Source organism: Spodoptera frugiperda, chromosome 30, assembly GCF_023101765.2.
Source record: "Spodoptera frugiperda isolate SF20-4 chromosome 30, AGI-APGP_CSIRO_Sfru_2.0, whole genome shotgun sequence".
Lineage (NCBI taxonomy): Eukaryota > Metazoa > Arthropoda > Insecta > Lepidoptera > Noctuidae > Spodoptera > Spodoptera frugiperda.
Window position 1 is genome coordinate 11,153,186 of NC_064241.1, and position 14,749 is coordinate 11,167,934.

The following is a 14,749-nucleotide window of genomic DNA, read 5'->3' on the forward strand; positions in this document are numbered from 1 at the left end:
CTTTTTTCTAATCGGAACTTCTAGTACCTAGAAAAAAAAAACAGTTCAATGTCTAGAATCCAGATTACAAAAAAAAAGTGCTTCGGGTCAACTGCAACTGGCAACCGACAACGCAATCGAGTTTAAAATAGTAGCTACTGCCATCTATCTTCAACAATCAAAACTACTTGCATTACATGGAGTAGTTGCTAACTACACCTAAAAATAATAGATGGCCGTATATTATAATAAGAATATAACAAGAAAAATATCGGTTTTTAGATTTTTTATAATTATATTTTTAAAGCTTTCTTAATATTTACTAATTTAAAATATTTCGAAATCACTGCGTAAGTAAATGGGAATTATTAAATCAGCAATGGTTTTAGCATCATTCGATAGATGGCCGTACCAGTAACAGTACTATAATTTCAATGTAATCATAATAAAAGTAAGCCCTATGCATTCATAAAATTAGTACTTTTAATAATTTAAAAAAGAAACATTGAATTACGACCTAGATGACCGTAATTATTATTCAATGTTTAAACACCGACACTAGAATCAGTCATAAAAGCAACTAATTTTCTTTTCCTCTCGCAACAAACACGTTACGTACGACAATTTCAGTTTCGGCAGTTATAAAAAACATTAAACTTAGGGGGTAGGGTAGGGTACCTATAGCCTAACTGTCAAAATTGAAAAGTTCCCTAAAACTACCCTCGCTACGAGGTTAACTGGACAGACACAGTGATTGGATTTTAATCGGACGTCGGACTTTGAAAAAACTAAATTAAAAAGTAAACTAGAGCAGAGTGGACGCCCCCTAGCGGACAGCATCGGAACGCCAAATATTGGATTCAATCAAATTCACTGCGATTGTTCGTGTTTCGTATTTTTCATACCTTAAGTTGATGTTCTGGATGTGGTCTATTGTTTTTTTTTTTTTTTTTATGGAACAAGCCGGTTATCGCTCATACGTATAACCTGATGGTAAGCAATCGCCGCCGCCCATGGACACTTGAAACACCAGAGGCGTTACAAGTGTGTTACCGGCATTTTGGAGGTTAGGAATTTAAGGGACAACCCTTACCTTGTTCGGGAATGGGGATGGGGAAGATTGGGAAGGGGGAATCCGGCCTCCGGTAACCTCACTCACACAACAAAACACAACGCAAGCGTTGTTTCACGTCGGTTTTCTGTGAGGCCGTGGTATCACTCCGGTCGAGCCGGCCGATTCGTGCCGAAGCATGGCTCTCCCACACTTATATTATAATTTGTTTATTCCAAGTTTATTAATTACTTAGTATAATTACGTTAATATATTTACATTCCTGAAATGTTACACTGCCTCGCACCGTTGATAGATTGATTGCAAGAGTGAGTTTAGAGCATGGGAATTAGGGTTCGATTCCTGAGTCGAGCAAAGTACTTCCTTTGTTTTTTTTTTTTAAGAATAAACAAAACGAAATAACTAAAAAGCGTGTCCAAAACAGTCCAGTAAAAGGGTACAAAATACGCAGCGGGCATTTGCATACAGAAAGGAATTTAACTTGTAAATAACATGTTCAGATGTGAATTCTTGATCGCGTATATCGTATTTGTATCTAGCGTTTCAGCCTTTCAGTATCGCTTGATATCGCTTCAAAAGGAGGGCTGTATTCAGCCTTTCAAAGCCTAGATAGTAGATAGAAACTAATACTTTTATGAAATATTGGAGGAAATCTGCCGGGCTTTGAGTATCATGAAATGCTTTCTCGTAGTAAAATTTGCTTGTATTCAAATTTGTGCGATATGTAGGTACGAACTAAATCGTTGTTTGTTTTGGAACTTAGATTAAAACTATTTAGATTTAATTATCATATTATTGTTCATTACTACCGAGTCAAAAGTACAGGCGAGGCCTTTAAACATCATACATTGACTTCTCCCTTGGGTTACGTGAGGAGGAGAGGAGGGTCTTACTTTTAAATCTATCCATTGAAGAAAATTCCCATCAGTAGTTTTTTGTTTGCGCGTGACAAAGACCCATCCTCAATATTTCTTAAGGTTCCTTTATCTTCTATTACGAATGGCATATTATGCCTATTAAATTTTCGTATAGATATTTCTTAAAGAATCACCCTTAATCAATCGCTGAAAGAACATTAAACTCCGTTCGACACTCAACAAGATGGAACGAAGAAACTTAATTTTCGAAACAAGAAGTCCCATACAGCAAGAAGTACGCCATCTAGTACAAAGTGCAAAACATCTTTGTAATTAGTTAGTCCCGGCTCGGTCGATATAGTACGAGCAGCTAGTGCTGGGCCCGGCCCGGGATTTCACGACTTTGATTAAGTATTCCGTTGTTTAAACCAAGCATTTATGTTGTAGTGATTGAATTAGCGCGGGATTGTGAAGAACTTTGGTGACGAACTACGAGCAACGAGTACAACGGCGAAACAAGGGATTTTGTTTACAGAATGCCGGGAATTTTAAGCGACTGTGTTTTTGAATTGTTTCGTTTTGTTGGGGTGAATTTTATGCTTTTAATTTCTTTATTTAAGTTTGTTCTGAGTCGCTCTCAAACTCTCATAATAGCCATTACATTCGCCTGCTTGATGTATGATGGCTAGTTTCTTTATCAAAGACGTACAATTATTTATTTATTTATATATGCTTTATTGTACACAATTAAGTAGCCTAGGTTACATACATTTTTAGTAATATGCGTACAATGGGCGGTCTTATCACACAATTATGCTCGTGTTTGGCATAACTTTGCCCCACTAAGTGTGACCCACCTACGACAACATACCTAACTGGCGAAACGTGGGTGTATCATAAGTAGTATAAGGACACCTCTGTTTATCCCTTTAGGACTTCAGGGAACAGCAAGAGTCACGTACAACAAAAACACATTTACACAAGACAAAACGAGTTAATCCCATTGAATTCACCATTTACACTGGTTTTTAAAGCGTTTGATCCCACAAGAGTAATGGCTGCTGTTTCACAAGATATATCTTCAAACTGCCTTTACAAAATGTTTTATTACTCTTTGTGCCAACAAGTTGTACTGTTATCGTTACCTTTTGTTCTAGGTTCTTTCTTAGGAAGGTAGTTAAAAGATAGAACTACGTGATAGACTTGATGTATTACTTATTTTGTTGCTTTTTCCTAAAAGTACTTAACAGGTATTCTTTCTATCTTCTCTCTTGTCTTGGTCATGTTTCTGATAGCCCTAAGAAAAAGAAATTATAGAAGCAACCTGTAGTGGCTGTGGACTGGTCACATAATATGTTGTAGATCCGATGTCCGTTGGATTTGTTTTATCATGAGTTCTGGAAAGTCAGGAGTACCATAAGTTCTGGAATGTACGAAGGTTATGCATAGGCAAACGGAGCTCCGGTTAAATGTGGAGAACTAGCGATTCCATAAAGTTGCTGCTGGTAATCTACAGTGGTTGAATGCAAAGAACTGAAGTTAATTGGGTCTCCGGTAACCTCACTCATACAACGAAACACAATGAAAGCGTTGTTTCACGTCGGTTTTCTGTGAGGCCGTGGTATCACTCTGGTCGAGCCGGCATGGCTCTTCCACACTTAAATGTATCAAGGGTAACATATCTTAATGATCTATTAATACTAAAACTCTTGATGAAACGACAAGTAATTAATTGAACCTTAACCTTATAATACCTAAACTTTACCAAACTAGTTAAATACATTGGACCAAAATGGTTTGAACAAAAACAGTGTCAGACTAGAACAAGCAAAAAATGGTTCAATGTTCCCTTTGGGCGAGTTACCTACTAAACTAAATAGTCGTAAAAACTTAGGGATTACTACTGAACTAGAATAGGTAGCTATCTATTACCTAACGATAGTTTGCGAACAAGAAAGTACTGTGTTTAATATGAAGACATTAACTCCGATTCGTGTCTAGATTTTTTTGCTGACGGATGTCAGATAAAAATGTGTAAGGTTACTTTTTGCGTCGTTAGCATAGACTGTCGTGTGCCTGTGGATTTACCTGCCCTTTTTCGCTAAGTGGGTATAATAGAGAAGATGACTAATTTTTATTTTAACGTCTTAAAACATTTTTTTTATGAAACACGCCGTAAACGAGCATACGTATTACCTGATGGTAAGCAATCGCCGCCGTCCATGGACACTTGAAACATCAGAGGCGTTACAAGTGCGTTGCCGGCTTTTTAGGGGTTAGGAATTTAAGGGTTGTTGGGGAATCGGGGATTGGGAAGATTGGGAATGGGAAATTGGGCCTCCGGTAACCTCACTCACACAACGAAACACAACGCAAGTGTTGTTTCACGTCGGTTTTTTGTGAGGCTGTGGTATCACTCCAGTCGAGCCGGCCCATTCGTACTGAAGCATGGCTCTCCCACACAAATACTTTCGCAGATACATATATTGCTTTGAAATATCATCATTTCTAGGTAGGTACGTTTTATACGCAGAAATGACGTATTTGCTAGCACTCCTAAACTTTGATTCGTTTTATCTAACTATTTTTATTTTATATGACAAAAAAAAAATACGTGTCTAATATTTTTTCATTACCTAACTGACGGACTAATTTGATTTTTATTTTCATATCCCGTCATCATCTCTATTATGTATGACAGTCCATCCAACATAATAATATATTTTTTGCTTCACTCTGTATCAGCACGTTTCCGTACCTAAATAACTGAATGCCTTGCTTTGCCTTGTTTTCTTTTTCTACACCATTCCATTTCCATTCTACATCGTTCCATCGTACACAATTTAATAACCGTCTTTTTTGATTCAGTTATTCATCTACGTGTTTTGACGTTATAATACATCAAACAAACCAACAAACAAACTGTCACAATTATCAGGCATGGATCTGAGTATATCACAGTTCTTTTGTACACAAAGGAATAATAAAGTAAGTACCTATTTAGAGCTTCTAGAATTCTAGATATTGGTACTACGCCAGGTCACAATGCCTACGTTTTTCACGCTCTTCCAGTGCCGGCGTAAGGGCCACTGACACCCCGGGCGAAAATATTGTGGCGCCCACTTGAGGGAAGCAATATCAAGTGTTAGTTTTTTGCTGATCCCAAGTAAAATTATATTAAGAATTTCATCTTTCCTTTAGCGTTACCCAGAGCTAACGACGCGGACGTAGAAAGTTTTGTAGCTCCTTTTTTATATATTTTATTTTACATTATATATTTTTTTTGGCGCCCCCTAGAATTTGTCGCCCTGGGCCATCGCCCATCACGCCCCCCCCTAACGCCGGCACTGTTCTCTTCGAATCTTTTTCTTCGTAAAATAAATTATCATTAGTCGACGTAAAATATTGTATGCCTCCAGCCTTCTTTTCGTGTCTTTATTATAGAAGGAACGCCGAAGTTTTTCCATTCAATTAGATTTGTAATTTTTCAGACATAGTTCGTTTTGTAGTCTGTAAAAAAAAGAAAAATTTGACAGCGCCATTTTCTTTTATTTTTACGAGTTCTTGTTTTTTATGGTAGGTACGGAATATGAATAGATAATTTTACTATAACTTTCGTGAGACATACTAAATTAATTATATTATTATGTTATCGGCTTACTCACGTAACACGTAACATGACGCGACAATCGACGCGTCGTGTGTCGCAGAATGCTGCTCATGAATGTGAGCCTCAAGCATGACTTGAAACTAGTCGAGTTCGTGAAATAGTTACGTGAGTAAGCCGATAACATAATATTTAATAAATCGATATTTTAAAAGTATCGTTCGTTATTATGTACCTAACATTTTGTCATTGTATGTCTAAACCACATTTGTAGTTAGAACAAACAGACCAATTCTTACGTTCAGCGATACCACACTTGAATAAACAAACACTTTAACCATTCTGTGTACACAATAACATATCTACGTAGATTTTAATATTAAAAGCAAAGAAATACAAAATGTATGTACTCAACTAGATCACAATGCAACATCGTACGAGCCATAAAATGCTAAATATTTAGAAAAGTAAAGATTGCAACGTCACGCCTTTTATCCCCGAAGAGATAAACAGTAATGCTGCTATACAATGTACACCCACTTTTCAGCATTTGTGTTATAAGTCCCATGTAATAGGGGTGAGCCTATTGCCATACACTGGACACAATTCCAGACTCCGTGCTACTACTAAGAAATTTTTCGAAAACCCAAAAATAGCCCTGTAATATTTTGCCCTATCTGGGAATGGCTTCCGAGACCCTTTCACACAACGAAACACAACGTAAGCGTTGTTTCACGTCGGTTTTCGGTGAGGCCGTGGTATCACTCCGGTCGAGCCGGCCTATTCGTGCCGAAGCATGGCTCTCCCACACTTAAACTCACCTACCCATGTTGTCAACTTAATACCGGCCATAATTATGTCGAATGTTCCCCAGAGCTGCGGACTACCGGTTTTCAACGCTATTATAGTTTATAGTATATTCGTATTGACAAGAGCAGTCGGTGGATGTCCCTCTGTGCCCCGGACGCTGCGGACATGCGGATATTGGAGGAAATTGAGAACAGGGGCCTTTAGCTCCCAGTGTGGATTAGTGTTATAGTTAGAGTGTAAAATATAAGTACTATTAAATTTACATTTTTGCAGCTTGCAGAGTTACTTAGGAAACTATTTCTTAGTTTAGATGAGTGTTTGATGCTATAGGATTGCAACAAAAGAAGTTCAGATGAAATTTTCTAATTAAAGTTAGCAATAATTCTAACCTACTTAAATTCTACACCTAATTCTACACGCGTTACGTAAACACACACGAAATTACGTAGTGATTTAACTGACAACGTGTAACCAAAAATACTTGTCGTATAAAGCTGAAATGTTCCTTAGAGACTATAGTACTAAGAGAAGAATTGCTGGCAATAGCAAAGTTAGCGGAGGATTTGCCTTCAACAGTTTTCTACTGACAGTCAAAGACTTAATTGAATACATGAATCATAATAACCAAGAACTTAGTGGGTATCACCTTCGGCATTTAGGTACTGTATCTAAATTAGGTACTTATGACCTAAATAAAGACTAAGGAAAACACATATGTATTTATAATTCTACACCTACTAACACGATTTTAACTGACAACGCGTTATTAGTCGTAGAGAAACTATGTTCCTTAGAGACTAAAGCACTAAGAGAAGAACGGCTGGCAATAACTGGAACTATCATGGAATACTAACTAGTGAAATAAAAGCTGGAACAAAATTCAATGTTTCTTGTGGTTGTGATTTCCAACTTTGATGTTACGTTTAAATGATCAATCTTTAGTTTCATAAAGATATTTCTCTTTGCCTCGTTGGCTGAGTGGTAGTCAATTGGAATTCGATTTACAGGTCAGGGAAAGTGCCTCTATAGTAGAAGCTTTATCTACACCACAAGGTATACCAAGAAAGTTATTGAAGTACTACATCACGTACATTTTAAATAATTCAGAAAATACTATTAAAATACACTGTAAAATAGAGCAGTCTTCAGGGATAGTGGCTAGATGGTACCTAATAAATAAGATTATCACTTTATAGCGTGTAGACTTCAGAGAACACTACCGATATAATATTAAGCTCATTATGTTAAATATACTCACTAACGCCAAAAATTTTAAGACGTTCTTAAAGTTCCGTTACTAAAAATTATTTGTAAAAGTGAGATTTAACACGATATTTCATTGTACAATTTAAAATTGTGTAAGCCTTTCAGTAATACTAGTCGTATTACTGAAATGTTCCTTAGAGACTATCGGTACACTAAGAGAAGATACGGCTGGCAATAACTGATCATAGAACTTATCACGGAATACATCAACTTAGGTAGAGGGAATAAACCCTTAGCTGGAACAAAATTCTATCCCGTTCCAACTCCTGCTTTTGCCGGATTCCCGGTAAACCCGCTAGTTCGCATGTTACGTTTAAATGATCAATCTTTAGTTTCATAAAGATATTTCTCTTTGCCTCGTTGGCTGAGTGGTAGTCAATTTAAGTTCGATTCCCAGGTCAGGGAAAGTGCCTCTATAGTTTTTCGGATTTTCGAAACTCCATTGGAGAAGCTTTACCTTCAGTACAAGGTAAACCAAGAAAGATCACGTACATTTTGATTAATTCAGAAAATACTATTAAAATACACCGTAAAACGGAGCAGTCTTCAGGGATACTGGCTAGATGGTACCTAATGAATGATTATCACTTTATATCGTGTGGACTTCAGGGGTCTTAGTACGAGTTTGCTTTACGTTGAACGTAAACGCGCTCTGATTGGTTGGTTCATTCGAGCCGGCCAATCAGAGGGCCAAACGCTCGGTTAATTTTCGTTCAACGTAAAACAAACTCGTACTAAGGGTACAGAGAACACTACCGATACGATCTTAATTTCGTTCGTTAGTTACTCAATTATTATCTACTGACTGGTTATTCTCCTTCTTGCGTCGTTGTATTCTTCTGTACAATTTACCCCGGAAGGATAGGCAGAGGTATGAAAAAAATATCAATATGGTAAACTGTACGATGAAGAGCCAACTTTTCACAATTTATGCGTTGGGTAACTCCGCATGTTAATATTTGGTTGGAGTGAGCCTATTGAAAGTGTATATCGGGCGCATGATTATTTGTCAGAGGTCCTGCTGTTTCGTATTTTCGAAAAACGGAATGTATTTGCTCAGCAATAAGTCTGATTTGTTAGTTACCTACTCCAATATTTAACGTAGTTTTAGTTTATATCGATTACGTAGTTACTATATAACTACAGTAATAACATTGTAAGTCTAATTTATTAATTAATTAGTAGATTGATTTAGTCGTTTCTTTTAAATTATTTAGTTTAAGCTTGGTTATTATGGCATAGAGAATAGATTGTAATATATTTCTTTTTTAATTGTTACCAAATTCGTAATTCGTAGCTTTCGAGTTAGTTTTCATCTTAAGTTCGGAAAGATTATAATATTTCTTCAGTTTAAGTCCGTTTTTAAACTATTTTTTCAATCCCTAAGTAGGCATCTATTGGTCAAACGCAGAGCTCATTATGTTGATTTTTGTTCCCTGGAATATCTTGTACATCCTAGAGCCGCGAGATAGGCTATGTTTAAAACCAAAAATTAGTCGGAAGTCCTATTCCACGCGAACGAAGTAATACAGCTATTCATATAATAAATCTGTAGAAGGGTCAATTCTGTACATTGAAAATATTGAAAGAATAAATAGCAGGGGTTGTTACTGGATCGATACCAAACCCAAATATGTGATTTTTTTTTTGTCTTTCTGTCTGTATGTTCAGGCATCACTGAAAACTAACGGTCTCGATTTCGATGAAACTTGGTATAATAATATCTTTATTGGGCATAAAATAGGATACATTTTATCCTGAAAAATACGTGAAAAAAATCTTTATTTTTCAGTTTTATCGAGGAAGGCTATAGGCTATAAAACATTACGCTATGACCAATAAGAGCCGAGCAGAGCGGGCGACAACCGCGCGAAAGTAGCTAGTAATATTATAAAGCTGAACAGTTTGTTTATTTGAATGCGTTAATCTCAGGAACTACGGGTCTGAAATGTACTTATATTTCTTTTTGTGTTGGATAGTTCATTTATCGAGGAAGGCTATAAGCTAAAACATCACGCTATGACCAATAGGAGCCGAGCAGAGCGGGTGAAACCGCGCGAAAGTAGCTAGTGACCTATAAGCTCCTAACATTTTCATCTTTAATTAACATTTAAATTGTTCTAGACTACAGCTTCGGTATGGCTCGCCTGATCTCAAGGGGATAGACATAATTATCGGGTCCAATAGAAGAGTTAACCAATCTGGTCATATGCTAATAACGAGTTATCTTAATTTGCATTTACATGAGTTTAAAGCGGTTTACAGACTAACTAGGTCTCTTGTTGGCATTTTTAAACCTGGATGAAGTAGAGGGCCATTTCCTACCGACTTCAAAAAATGACTTTAAAAAAAGACGAGGTACTATGTTCGAGTGTTTGATTTTTTTATTTGTTTACCGATTACTCCACCAATTATTATTCGATTTTCAAAATTATTTTTTGTTTGAATGAAAGGTTATAATCCGGTTATAATTGGATCCCATTTCCACCAAGTCAGGATCTGATGATGGAATCCTACAAGGTAACAACCACACTGTAATTTAAGAAAAACAATTGAAAGATCTAACTCACTAAACCAAAACACTCACCAAATCAAACCGCTCTGGATATTAAAAAAAAAAAAAAAAACGTCCATCGTCCACTCCATTAAATGCATTTTACTGAGCAAATATTTTTCAACATTATTGAAAGATTTTCTATTGCAACATCGTTTATTAAAAGCGAGCCAGCGGCCATCTTGAAAATCAGACAATACTGTTTCAATATATAAATTCTCGTTTATTGAGTACAAAATGTATTCGAGTTTCTTCTTTATTATTTTGTCTTTGTTTACGTAGTCTTTGCGAATCCTCTCTGTCTCCGTTGAATAAATTGCATTGTGCAAGCTGCAATATTGCGAAGACGCTTGTTTTAATAAGCGAACGAACTGAAGGGGTTTTCTTGTGTTCTTTTACTAATAGGTTATGTGTTTTTGTTTGTTTATAAAATTTTCTTATTTGTTTCGACACTGGGATTTGGGAATGTGTGAGTTAATCGAGTATTGGACTTTTGCAATGAAATTGAATGTGAATTGAAAACACTTTTATTCTGATGAAAGACAGCTATTAATACGCTACCTGGTGATATTTAGAACTAAGTCAAAGAGACCTATAAAATTCATATTCAGTAAGAGTTAGTAGAATTTTGGCGATTTCAGGTGTTACTTTTTCATTCAATTAAATTTCAGCGTTTTTAACTTCTATAATTTATGTGAGTTGCTGCTTACGAAAACATAAAAAAACGACCATCCACGAATTAATTCATAAAAAAGTATATATTAGTAGGCAAAAGTAAATCGTGAAGATTGCAATACGACGGGCGGATCACCAGACGTAAAGCTAGTGGAATGATAAATGTTATTCCTTGCACTCGTTAGTTTTGGTCCAAAGCCGGAATATCCCAGCATCGTTTACCTACTGACATTTTGTTAAAAGCTTTTGAAAATCGAAAAGGAAGGAAAAGTTGGATATTTTTATATTAATAGAAGAGTAAATATGTCAGGACCCTATCGTAAACTGAACACATTATGATGTGACCGACCATTTTAGAAAACGGTGAGAATTTATGTTATCTTGGGTCCTTGAGGTCAAAATTTTAACTTCAATCATATAAAATATCCGCTAGATATCTAGACATATTCGATTATGAGGAGCACATATTACTAGGTTATAATAGCTTACTGTAAAAGTGGTTTTATAAACTTTTAGTCCAACAGATAGGTAATGAAAAAATATGATGATGACACATTCATTTTTTTTTGTTTTGTCATATAAGATAACAATACTTAGATAAAACGCATCAAAGTTTAGGAGTGGTAGCAAATACGTCATTTCTACGTATAAAATGTACCTAGAAGTGACATCACGGGATATTTCAAATCGATGTATCGAAACAAAACCTTTCGAAGGAACGGTTTTGTTTCCATATGCAAATTTAAAAAAAATGCGTGTCTAAATATTTTAAAACAATCTACAAGACGGACATTAATATAAATCATATTACATACTGACCACATTAATAACATTTTATTACAATATCACCATATTTTTTCCATCCATATTTTTACCTTAGGATATAAATTCTAGTTTACCGTCGATACTCGGCTAATAGAGATTGATGTTCAACCGATACGTCCACACGTTCACAAACAAAGATGGAGGACTGTTTTATCTAGATAAGAAACATGTTGTGTTACAGACAATTCCAGTAAGCTTGGTAAGGGTTAAAATATCGCAGATTTCCTTGGATTTATGTTCCTTTCTTTGGAGGAGACGACATTTTCGGGGGTTGTTTGTGTTGTATTTAAGTAATTTATTGTGTAGTTACGGGTACTAAGGAAATTTCTTTAGGGTTTTTTTTTGGCTGTGATAAAGTATTTACATGCATATTATTGTAATTGCTGGAGAGACGCTAAGGTAGGTAGGGGGCTCAATAGGGGCTGATCCGAAGCTGCAGACTGCTTAGCGAGTTACCGGTACTCCGGCTCGAAAAGCAGGAAGGAGCAAGGTGGTTTTAGTCAGTCACAGTCTGACACTCTCTCTCGCATCACCCAAGGCGGGAGAAGTCATTGGATGATCTCCCCCTTGAATATATTGTGCTATCTCTGTATTTCATATAGAATTTGTAGTGACGGAACTATTCTTGAAAACATCTTAATATTGACTGGCGTTTCGGTATTTGAACATAGGTATATATTTTAACCATTAATACAGTCAATTTAACTCCACGAGCCTTGTACAAAGTTACCTTACTACCTAGTAAATACATATAGTAACTTCTTTCATGTGTCAGCAGCGTCCATCAATCTCGTCGTGGTTGCGGTTGCTTTTTTAATTTACGTACTCCTTTTTGTAACGTCATCAATCTACTGGATCGATGTAGGTAAACGTACCACGAGCGGGTTTGGATTTGATTTCTATGTAATTTCATCTAATATATAAAATTTCTATGTCACAATATTATTAAAAAACCTATTCAGTACGTAACGTATTCAGTAGGTCTGAGAATCGGTTACTATCTATTGTCCATACCCCTAAGTGATAATTGTTCACCATTTTTTTTTCTGACGAAATAATTTATAAGGCAAATCTACGTACCTATGCCTAGTCAGAGTTAGTCTCTATATATAAAAAGCAATTGCTGTTCGGTAGTGTCGCTAAAACTCGAGAACAGGTGAACCGCTTCAGCAAATTTTGAAAAAAATTGCGAGCGTATGAACCCAACTGGTTTTCAGATGGCACCCGGCGCATATGTTGTTTAAGCAGTCGTTGGCTGACCCTTAAATAAATAAATAAAAAACGGAATAGGTACCACGCGGGAGTTTCTAGACCATTTCCCCGTTCTCGAGCTAGATTCTAGATTATTCAGGTTTCAATCCATCTGCTGCACAATTAGATTTTTAGCAGATAAAGTGCTATTCAAATATTTCATGAACTACAGAGTGGAGAGAATACAAAATCTAAGGAATTTCATAATTCATAATTCATAATTCTTTATTGCAAATCCACAATGTAAAGATAAGATGGTAATATAAATAACATGGTAGCAATCGTGGACCCTGATGGGCACAGCAAATAGTAAATTAGAAGAGAGGAAGGCGTTGTATATAAGTATAGAATTATTTGTTTATACTCAAGTATTCATATTCCTTTTCAATGTATGTATAGGTACTATCTATACATATAATAAAATCGTAGAAAAGTGCTGTCTGTACATTGAAAATAAAAATAAAAAAAATAGCAGGGGTTATTGTTATGTCGATGTCGAACCCAAAAATGTAATTAACTTTTTTTTTGTCTGTTTGTCTGTTTGTCTGTTTGTCTGTTTGTCTGTTTGTCTGTTTGTCTGTTCGTCTGTGCGCGCTAATCTCAGAAACGGCTGATCCGAGTTGGATGCGGTTTTCACGAATATATTGTGGGATGCTTAAATTTACATTTAGTGTTTGTTTCATGTCAATCGGTTCATAAATAAAAAAGTTATGTCAAATTAAAGAATCACGTCGAACATTCTATGCTTATACCATTAATCTCCGCAACTATTTGACGGATTTGGTTGAAATTTGGTACAGATATAGTTTAGAACCTTAGAAAGGACATAGATATATTTTTATTTCAAAAATCAAAAAATAAAAATAAGAAATAAATTATTTATAAATAATTCTATGTCGATCGTTACACGACTTCGGTTCATGTTATTGTTTTAATTCATCGAAAAAAAGGAAATAAATAGTAAAAAGGTATGAAAAAAATAATATCAATATAATTAAACTTTTAGTACAAAGAAAATGCCCGAACGGAGTATAAATAAATAATCCAAGTTGTCTTTATCCTCGATAGATCGAAATAGATCACGCTATGGTTTCGTTACATTCATTTGGTTGGGTATCGGCCGAGCGCTTCGGTACTATCGTAGAAAAAGTGTATTATCAGTCGTATGATTATTTGTCTGTAGTGGTCCTGCTGTTTCGTATATTCTAAATTGGTTTCGTTGTATTTGTCAATTAATAAGTTTATTTGTTGGGTTTTCCTGGTTTTTTGGTTAAACTATTTAACGTAGGTTTAGTTTGATATCGATTATTAGTAGTTACTGTAGTTAGTTTTTTTAATAAAATTGTAAGTCTAATTTATAAATTAATTAGATTAGATTTAAGTCGTTTCTTTTAAATTATTTAGTTTAAGCTTGGTTATTATAGCATAGAGGATAGGTAGTAATATAGTTTCTTTTTTAATTGTTATAAATTCGTAATTCGTAGCTTTTCTTTTATTCTTTAGTTTTAAGTTAGTTTAAGTCCGTTTTTAAACTATTTTTTCAATGCCCTAAGTGAGTATACATCTATTAACTTCAAACGCAGAGCTCATTATGTTGATTTTTGAAGAGTTCCCTGGAATATCTTCCACATCTCATTTTTGAAGAGATCCCGCGAGATCGGGAACTATGTGGTTAAAACCAAAAAATTGCCGGAAGTCACTATTCCACGCGAACGAAGTCGCGGGCAAAAGCTATATTATAATAAATCTGTAGAAGGCTCAATTCTGTACATTGAAAATATTGAAAGAATAAATAGCAGGGGGTGTTATTGGATCGATACCAAGCCCAAATATGTGATTAATTTTTTTTTCTA